This window comes from Camelus ferus, chromosome 36, assembly GCF_009834535.1.
Source record: "Camelus ferus isolate YT-003-E chromosome 36, BCGSAC_Cfer_1.0, whole genome shotgun sequence".
Classification (NCBI taxonomy): Eukaryota; Metazoa; Chordata; class Mammalia; order Artiodactyla; family Camelidae; genus Camelus; species Camelus ferus.
Genome location: NC_045731.1, coordinates 18,392,926 through 18,403,917, shown reverse-complemented (window position 1 = coordinate 18,403,917; position 10,992 = coordinate 18,392,926). Strand labels below are relative to the sequence as shown.

General features: G+C 33.2%; 1 pseudogene; it reads right to left on the bottom strand.

Annotated features, from left to right (window-relative positions):
- Positions 1-9,569: 9,569 nt before the first annotated feature.
- LOC102520336 lies at positions 9,570-10,552 on the bottom strand (annotated as a pseudogene).
- Between the last annotated feature and the right edge of the window lie 440 nt (positions 10,553-10,992).

Genomic DNA, 10,992 nt, shown 5'->3' with positions numbered 1-10,992 from the left:
GCCTGAAAATACCAACTGTGTGACTTGGGTAAATCACTCAACAGCATTTCTATAATGATACATAATAGTATCCAACACATAGTCTGGTTTTAGAGATTAAATAGAATAACACAAATAATGCTCTTCAAACATGGATAAGTAATAAGCACTAAATAAATTAAAAATATGATTTACTACTTTTTGTTTCCTCATATAAATTTGGTGCCACATCTCTACAATTAGTTTTACATGAGTTTCCTCAAAGTCCCCTCTTTTTTCTAATTATCCAAATGAGCATTTCCTGAGGGATGGATGGATTGAGTGTGTCATTATCATATGCAATTATGGAAGCTATCCAGTTTTACCACTCACATTACTGTGTCCAGATTCCCTTGTCTGTCTTTCTCCATGTCTCATTCTACACTCTGAAATGTATCATTAAAACTAAATTTAATCTGAAGCAATCTTTCCATAAATTAAGGGGTCAACTGTCTGCATACTGCAGTATGTCCTATTTTATTCACAATATTTATAAAAATGAGAAAATATCCATGTCATTAACCCACAGGCAGAAATAGATGTTGGCATTTTCTTTAAGATTTTTGTAGATCCTGTATCTAGCATAATTCATGAAATTCCACAGACGCTAAAATTCACTTTCCAATAAGGGGTAGTATAGCTCAATGAGTCTAACAAGAAATTAAATGTCTCTGAACTTATGCTTTCACATTTTAAGTTTTGAGTTTCCTTTTGTAGTAAGAAGCTGTTAACTTATATATCAAAATGTTATCTGAGGCACAAACGTAAAGGACTAAGAAGCAGATACTGAGATATTTGTACAGCAATGTTCATAGCAGCACTATTCACAATAGCCAAAAAGTAGAAACAACCCAAACGTCCATCAACTAATGAATGTATAAACAAGTTGTGGTATATACAGACAATGGAATATTAGTCAGCCTTAAATAGAGGGAAATTCTGATATGTTACACCATGGATGAAACTTGATGAGCTTAGGATAAGTGCAATAAGCCAGAAACAAAGAGACAAATATTTTATGATATCCCTTTCCTGGGATACCTAGAATAGTCATGTTCTAAGAGACAGGAAGTGCAACAGTGGTTTCCGGGGACTGGAGGGATGAGAAGATGCGGAGTTGCTGTTTAATGGAAGCAGAGTGTCAGTTTGAGATGATGAAAAAGTACTGGAGATGGAGAGTGGTGTTGGAAGCATAATAATGTGTTTTGTATACTTTACCACAGCTTAAAAAAAAATTACCAAAGGAAATAAAGTGTCTACACAAGAACATTGCAAAAATAGTATGCTCAAGAAAACAATTTATAAAGAGCTATCATAATCTTTACTATTATCTTCAATATATTAACACGCAAAATAAGTAATTGTCAGATTCCCTAAATTATATAAAACAATCTAAAATGTTATTGTGAAGACCATATATATGTCCTGTTATATTTTGTTATGCTCGGCTATGTTTAGTCTCTATTTCAGGTTTGCATTTAAACAATTGTAATACAAAATATTGGAGAAAAGTATTGTCATTGTATTTATTCCAACAGTATTATACAGAATGGAGTAGACATTCATACTGTTTTATTCCTGGAACTTCTGTCATAAAATATTCAAGGTTAAATGATAAAACATGCTTCATAAGATAGATACAGAATTTATTTCAAGTAACTCAGTTTTCCCTATTCTCATCGAAGGGAAGAGTTTTTGTGAATTTGTTACCTGAGTTTTCTATTTCCTCTTCAGCCACTTGTTCCAAATCCAGGCTTCACCAATTCTCTTTGGTCCTCGAAGATGAAGGTTTAGTTCAATGAAGGTGAGGCAGGATTTCCATCACATCAACCCTGGTGTGACTGCAGAGAGAAGATCAGGATACACTTAATCACTTTGTCACATAAGCATATATCTCTCTGCCTCCACAAGGCATGATCATATTCTTCAACTTTTATAAACACTTTACAGTTTAAATTATTGAATTATTCAGAGCTGGCTTCAGGAATATATAGTTGATATGACTGATAAGCCATCAAATTTGAAAGCTGTCACTGAAAATATATATCAAGAACAAATTTAAAGCATTATTATGTTGAACTGACCAAATTAATTGAACAAACTTTTAATAATATTTCAGTCAATAATGCAGAGAGCTAAATAATTAAAGAAATAGGTTTTATTTGGGGTATTTTTTAAGAATTTATATGATTATTTTAATATGATTCATGCCTAGTAAAGTAATGGTTTTTATTTTACATTTTGACCTATAACATTACTACTCAAGGAGAAATCTTCCCCCCGGTAAGAGAAGCTATGACTGGGCACTTAATCAACAATGAACAGTAAATTACTTCAGAGTTGTCAAAACAGTTTGTCCCCAAGGCTGCTTGTTCAAGATTAAATTCACTGAGGAACCATGCTCTAGAGAACTGAGATCTTCCGTAAATCCTACCAGCACATTGTATATCTTCAGAGGCTTCTGCTGCCAATCACATTAGGGGAATTAAGTGGAAAAATTGCATTCTAATACCAAAGAGTAAGTCATTTATTAAGAGCAAAAACATGTTTGTGTAAACAAGAATTTTTATTTTCATTTAACCAGTGTATACTTGAAATCCTCAAAAGCAAGATGGTACTGGAAAGAAGTAAAAGGCAAAGTCTTTGTGTATGGCAGATGTACTGAGGGAGATTATGGCTAATCAACTTAATAAAATTTCAATTTAGCTCAAATAATGTCCACATACAAAACTCCAACTCAGAACATTGTCCGAAAGAAAACAATCTTTCTTAAAAAGAAATGCAGAAACAGGTAATTAGGACTTATAATTTGAAAGAGATTATTATAAATTAATCTAAGAAGGAAAACTTAAAAGCTAAATTTAGATGTCTTTTATTTAGCTATGGCAGGTCCCTAAATCTGAATGTTTCTACAAACTACCTAACAAAACACACAACAGAATAGACAATATTCTGTACACATGATCTAATACAATATACAATACAATAGAATCGGCACATAAGATCACACATAACTAACACATACAGCATAAATAAGTCACTGAGAATACACAAATTTCAAATTAACCCTAAAGAAATAAACATCAATTCCAGCAGAGAGATCTCTGGAGCTTATGGTCCAAGCCTAAGAGGAGAGTGAAGGAAACCTGAAATGGGTGCAGAGAAGAGAATAAGGAAGTAACAATCCCAGGGAAGGTAGACCACAGCCCTACTTACATTTACTAAAGAGTAAAACACACAACTTTTAAATCATTAAAGAAAAAGATCTGCAATCTGGCAAGTCAGAGTGTACAGAGAAAGAACTTGACAGTGTGTAGGAGCTAAGATGATGTTTTCAAAAGAGCATCACTTCTAGGGGAGATGAGGATGAGAAGGAATGGAAGAAGCTAATGTAAAAGATGGTAAAGTAAAAGAAAGAATTAAGAAGAAGAAATAGAGATCCTGAGGAAACAAATAAGAATGACAAAAACTAAATTACAACAATGCTTCTTTTCTTATTTAAAAAAAATACTATGCTTAAAAAATAGTCTACTCAGAACTAGAAATCTTGTAAGACACCTAAAACCATCTACTAACATCCTGTTGATATAAAAGGCTTACTGCAGGACTTCAAAATGAAGAGAAAGCAAAAATCAGTGTAACTCCATATAAAGCTACAGTAAAAATATACCAGAAAATGAGAATCATTACAATTTAACTCATGGTCATTCCAAAAGAACCAGGAAGAAAAAGAAAACTGTTACAAAATATTGTGGGTTGGATTTTGTAGGAAATAGCTTCTGACACAAAGATCTGTATGAAGATTTATTAGGTGTATGACTTGGAGAATAAAACCTATAACAAAACAATGAAAATGATTGGACAGAGAAAGAAACCAATAAGAAGTGCAGTTGCAACAAAGGTCTCAGTGAATATAAGAAGTGCTAAGGTCAGGACAGTCTCAAAGATGTCCCAAATCAAGGCAAATTGGCTGGACCTTTGTACATTTACATCAACCAATAATTAGGTGCAGGCAAAGATGAAGCATGTTGTAGCAGCCTGTCAAATATGCATAACTTGAATCTAATCATAGGGAATTACCAAATTCAGATTGAGAGGTATCCTACAAAGCAAGTGGGAGATAGCCCTCAAAATGTTAATGCAGTAAAAAGTCACAGAAGTACTGAGGAACAGGTCAAAATAAACTACAGAGAAGTAACAACCAAATTCAATAAATGATCTAAGATTTGACCTTGGACTAGGGAAAAAAATGCTGTAGAGATCATTAGAATAGTTGGTGCTGTTTGAATGTGGGCATATATTTGGCAGTAATATAGTATAAATGTTATACTTAATTTGATAATTCTCTGTATCTATGCAAGAAAGTATCTTTGTTCTTATAGTATATACATGCTGATGTATTTAGGAGGAAAGAGTCATGATGTTTGATGGAAAGGATACAGAACATCCAAAACCATCTTGAAAAAGAACTGCCTGGTTTCCTGACTACTACAAAATACAGTCATCAAGATATGGTTACTGACATAGGCCAGACAGATGGCTCAGTGGTACAGAATTGAGTCTAGATATAAATCCCTATGCTTATGATCAGTTCATTTTTGACAAGGGTGCCAAGACGAGTCAAAAGGCGAAAGAATAGTCTTTTCAACAAATGGTTCTAGAACAATTGGATATCCACAGATAGAAGAATGAGACTGGATTCTTACTGCTATGGTCTGAGTGTTTGTGTCTCCTCAGTATCCATATGTGGAATTCCTAATGCCCAAAGGTAATAGTATTAGTAGGTGGGTCCTCTGAAAGATGATTATGTCATGAGGAAGGGCCCCTCATGAATGGAATTAGTGCTCTTATAAACAAGATCCCACAAAGCTTCCTAGTTCCTTCTGCCACGTGAGGATACAAATAAAAGTCTGCAGCCTGGAAAAAAGCATTCACCCAACCATGATTACACCTTGATCTCAGACTTCCAGCCTCCAGAACTTTGAGAAATCCATTTCTGTTGTTTATAAACTACCCAGTCTGTGACATTTTGTTACAGCAGCCTTAACAGATTAAGAAACTTACCTTACATCATGTACAATATTAACTCCAAATGGACTAAAGAAAAAATATGAGCCAACACCACTGATTCTTAGTATAAAATATGAGTAAATATTAATAATCTTGAATTATGCAGTATTTTTTAAGATATGACACCAAAACCATAAACAATAAAAGGAAAAGTAAATAATTTTAGCTTCATTAAAGCTAAAACTGCTGTGCTTCAAAGGATAAAAATCAGTAAAGTGAAGATTAGCCACAGAATGAGAAAATATATTTGAAAACCATATATCTGATAAAGGAAGTCTTACAATTCAACCTTTGTTTAACATTTTATAAAAGGATTTGAATAGACATTTCTCTGAAGAAAACATAAAAAACCAAGAAGCATATGAAAAAAATGTTCAACATAGTTAAATAATAAGAAAATGCAAATCAAAGACCCCAAAATTCTTTGATCTTGAAAACTCTTTGTAAATAGTTGTCAGTAGTTCCTCTGAAGAGTGGTATCTGTTCCTGTCAGGACACTGACATACAGGGTGGGGATGATAATTTTTAATGAGCACATTTTTTATGGGAAAATACCAAGGCATCCCCATTGAAGCTAAAAATGAATCAAGATTTCTCTATTCACAGTCATTACCCCATGTTTTCCTATATCAAGTAATATAATGATATATTAAAGAGAAATGTGTTATAAAATATTTGAAGAAAGTTATTAGAAAGAAAAATCGTTAAGATAACATTATCTTTCTAGCAAATCCAAAAGAGTTAACTGAAGATCTTTCATACTAAATAAGAGTTCAGTAAAGTGGCTGAATTCAAGAGTAAACTGATAAATATTTATTAGTTATTTTCTTGAATGCTAGCTATAATTATATAAAAAATAGAATGTGGAAAAATATTTTTCATAAATGTAAGCCAAATTATAAAATATATATAAAAAAAGAAAGATGTAAAAGACCTATATGATGAAAACAAAGGAATTACTGAAGAATATCAAAGAAGACCTAAGTAAACACAGGTATTTTCATGTTTCCATGGAGAATGATTCAATGTGAACAAGGCACCAATTATTTTCCTAGTTAATTACACATTTAATATATTGTCAGGCAAAATTTTCATAGTTTCTACAACTTCTGAAATTATTCTAACATTTACATGAGAAATAATTGTTCAAAACACATAATCTTGTCTTTAATAAGAGTATTGAATTATAGGCCTCTTAGCAGATATTAAAATCTACTTACAAGAACTAAAACAAAAAAAAAAAATGGAGTAATGGCTTAGGAATAAGCAACTGGTCAAAGGAAAATATCCTAGAAATAAAGACAAAAGCATTTGGACATTAAATATAGTAAACATGACATTTCGAATTAGGTAAGTAGGTAAGATTTTTGGAAACTATGTTGAAAATTTTGTTTTAAGGTAACAGATAACCATTTGCAAAGTAGATTTAAATTCTTTATACATAGGCACACACACAAACATACACATACATTTTGTCTCTTTCTGTAAAATCTCCCCCACACATAGATGCATATATGCTTTAAAATACAAAGACTTAAGTAAAGTAGAAAAAAATTTATAAATTGTTATATAATCTTGAAGTTAAAAAGGCAGAAACTCTGATAATAGTGATTGACAACATTAAAAGTAAAAGTATAACACTTCCACACTACCAAAACACTATCTAGGAGAAATTCTTTGTTTTATACTATAACATATAAAATTTTTCCTAAGTCAAAAAAACATTTTGAACACGCCAATTAAATTAGATAAAATATATGAAAAAGCAATTCATAAAAGTGTACCAATGGAAAAATACTTCACTATTAAGTAAATAAAGCAAATTGTTGACTTAAAATAAGATACAATTTTGCTTATAAAAAGTTAGAAATATTTATAAAAATCTATGTTCAGTAACGCTTTGGAATAGAACAACAAGAATACATAGGAAGGCATTTATTAAAAATATGAAAGAATATTTGTGATTTTTTTTCAAATTTTAAGAACTTCAAAGGCCTAATTGGGTGCAGATTTGTGCTCTATTTGGGGTAGGAATATTCAACTGTCAATGACTTCAATGCAATTTCAATATAAAAATCCCAATGCCTTTTTTTCAACATGACAAGCTGAATTAAAATGTATGTGGAACAACAAAGACTTTTTCACTTCATAAAAAAGGTTAAGAGACTTGTCCTATCAGACATAAAAACTTATTATAAACTTACATAAATAAACACAAGTTTAGAAAAATTAATCAGTTGACAGTAATAAATAAACCAGAACTAGAATCAGAAATGAATGAAAACTCAATATGTGAAAGGGCGGATTATTCAATAAGTGGTGCTTAGACAATTGGCTATCTACACTGGAAAAAAAATGAAAAGGGCACTTTACAGCATATATAAAAATCAATGTTCAATGGATTAAAATTGGAAACAAAAAATGCAAAATTTTGAAATCTTTAGAAGACAATATGGGTTGACATTTTTCTGGCCATACAGTAGAAATGATATGATAAGAAAGACATAGAAGTGCTAACTTAAATCCACATAAACACTGAGAAATTTGATTACATTTAGAAGTTCCTATTCATCCAAAAATATGAGAGAAATGTAGAAAAGTAAAACCAAAAACTGGGAAAAGACTTTTGCAAAGCATACAAACAAAAAAAGAATTAGTACAGAGAATTCCTAAAGAACCCCAATAAATTTATGATAACCTACTAGAAGAACTGACAAAAGCATGAATACATGTTGAACAGAAGATGAGAAAAAGTGAATGTTTAATAAACATGCAAATATGTTCAAATTCAGTAGCAGTAAGGATTGAAATATAAAACCATAATACAGTCATAGTCTTATTAGATTTTCAAAAACATTAAACATCTGACAGTATCAAGTGTTGGTTGTGACATGGACTTACGGATCTGCTTCATATGGCTAACAGGAATTCACCTGATAATACAGGTTTAGAAGAAAATTGCAACTATCTGTGATTGTGAACTTGTAAATACTACTTAACACAAAGACGATTCTTTCAGGATGTTTATAGCAGCGCCATGTGCATTATCAAAAACTGGAAACAACCCAAATGACCACTGACTGGATGGTCTATTCAGATATGGAATAACATACAGCAGGGGAAATGGTGGGACTAGAGAAATGTCCAATCACATGAACAAATATTAGAAAAGTTAATTGACATTGTTGAGAAAAGATCCAGAAAGCCACATACTGCACAGAGTAATTTTAATAAAGTACATGAAACTCCAAATAATATACTTTAAGAATACATACATCTATAGTTAAACTGTTCTTATCAATGGTTAACAAAGAGTTCAGCATTGAGATTATCTCTATGAAGAGGCAGAGGAAGGGAGTCAGGACAATATACATTGGTAGTTTCAGTGATGTTGATCATATTCTAGGTAAGATGCTACAAAACAGATATAAATTACATATATTAATGGATATGCATGAAAATACATAATAAAATTTTTAAGGAGGAAAAATTCTAAAATCTTTATTTTAGAAAACAAAATCCTTAAAAAGCATAGATAACATTCCACAATACAATGAGAGCAAATCTATCTTCTTCCTTATTTGATATTCCAGAAGGGAATGCACACTGAGAAAAACCTGATTTTTTTTACATAAAATTGAAAAACAAAATTCTGTTTACACAGAAACAAATTATTATTAAGTCTGTAAGTAAAAAGTATTTAAGTTGAATATGACTTTTAGGGAATACACTGCTTGTGCAAAATAACATCTCTTTTCCATATCTTCAGTGTCTCCAAGACAAAATAAGAAGTTCTGTCTACTGTTTGAAGAGCAGCAAAAATGCTCATATAACTAGTGAAGAAGAGCATGAAAATATATTGACAACTTGGATTAGCGTGGTTTTCTATCCTCTAATCAAGAACCAGAATCTGTTTCATCATCAACCACATCCCATCTAACAAAACAGCTCACTGATCATGTCTTTAAATGAACACAGTAACTTCTCCCATCTGAATATCCTGCACTACAAACTCAAAGACATTGACCTGAGGAACAGAAGTCATTTTAAAGACGAATGCATCATGCAGCTACAGAAAGTTGCTGTGCCAAAGAAAAAAATAATTTAAAAACTATAAAATTTAAAAACCACTCTTTTGGCCCTCAGAAATTTGTTCTAAATAGTAGCCCAATTGTTTTCCCATTGATTTGGGTGAAAGTAAATTTTGAAAGTTAGCTTGTTTTTCACAACTCTCCCTTCTAAAGTCCCATTTTAGTATAAACTGTGAAAAATAAAGTTACAGGGTGAACTTAGTTTATTTTTTCTTATAATAGGACAAAAACCTGTGTCTCTTATTCATCCTGCAGAACTTCTCTATTAGATTGATTCAAGCCTTAAAGGACAATTTATTCTACTTTTTTGATGCTTTTGTATAAATAAAGAAAAGCATCTCTGTGGAGTCCGTTGAATTGACTTAATCATCCATTGTTAGAATTTCCTGCCTATTCATTCCTTTTAGGATTAGTGACAAATGTGTTCAGTGTGGGTGACACATTCTTATTCTACCTAGTTAACTTTTTCTCCCAGAGTTTTGCCATAGCACTTTTCATCTCTGAGTTTCTCAAGGTGTATATTAAAGGGTTCAACATGGGAGTGATGACAGTATAAACCACAGTTATGGATTTATCAATGGGAAAGTTGGAAACAAGGTCTCACATACATGAAACTACAGGGAATGAAGAAGAGTTCCACCACCGTGATGTGGGAACTGCAGGTAGACAGGCCTTTGTGCCTCCCTTCCTGACTATGAGTTTTAAGGGAATTTAGGATGACCCCATAGGATGTTAGTAGAAGGATGAATATGACCGTATAGATTGCTCCACCATTGGCAACCACAGTGAAACCCACAAGGTGAGTGTCAGTACAGGCAAGTTCCAACAATGGGTACATGTCACAGATGAAGTAGTTAATGACATTGGGGCCACAGAAGGGGAGGCTGTAGACAAAGAGAAGCTGAACCACGGAGTGCAGGAAACCTCCACCCCAGGCCACCAGCAGCAACAGGATGCAAACCTGCCGATTCATGATGGTCAAGTAGGTCAGGGGCCTTACAGAGGGCCACATAGTGATCATAGGCCCTCACCACCAGGAGGAAGACCTCAGAGCCCCCAAATAAATGTTCTAGGAAGAGCTGTCCCATGCAAACTGAGAAGGAGATTGTCTTTTTACCACAGAGTAAGTCTCTAATCAGTTTGGGTGAAATGACAGTGGAGTAAACTGCATCCGTGAGGGACAGACAAGCAAGGAAGAAGCATGTGGGGGAGCCCAGGGAGGGGCTGGCAAAGACAGTCACCATAGTGAGCAGATTACCCACCATCGTCACAACATAGATGAGTAAAAACAGGACAAATAATGCTTTTTGCCCCTCAGGATTCTGAGTGAGGCCCAGGAGAACAAATTCTGTTAGATTGTTGCTATGTCCCATTTAGTCATCTCTGAGGCCAGTGTCAGGGATGAGAGATCAGGAGACCCAGACCTGTAATGAGATTGTGAACATGACTATGAATGTATCTGTTACGTTACAGAGCATATCTGTGTGTCTCTATGTCTACAGTGGTTTGCACACAATAAGCATTTGGTAAATATCTACTGAATTCTTCTTCCAAAAGCCCATCACACCTTCCCTTGACAGTTCTATTTCTCCTCAGATGGTTCTGTTGGGACCACAAGTAAGAGGTTATATCTCTATGTCTTAGTGGATCTTCTACAGAGAAGTGTAGTCAAAGACCCAACAGGCAGTCATAACTTTAATAGCTTTAATAGAACCTTATTGAAACTAGGTCAGTTCATGACACAGAAGTCAACAAAGACAAGCAAGTAAGGGTCCCTGCTCTCTAGAAACTTACTCTTCAGTGGTGACAACAA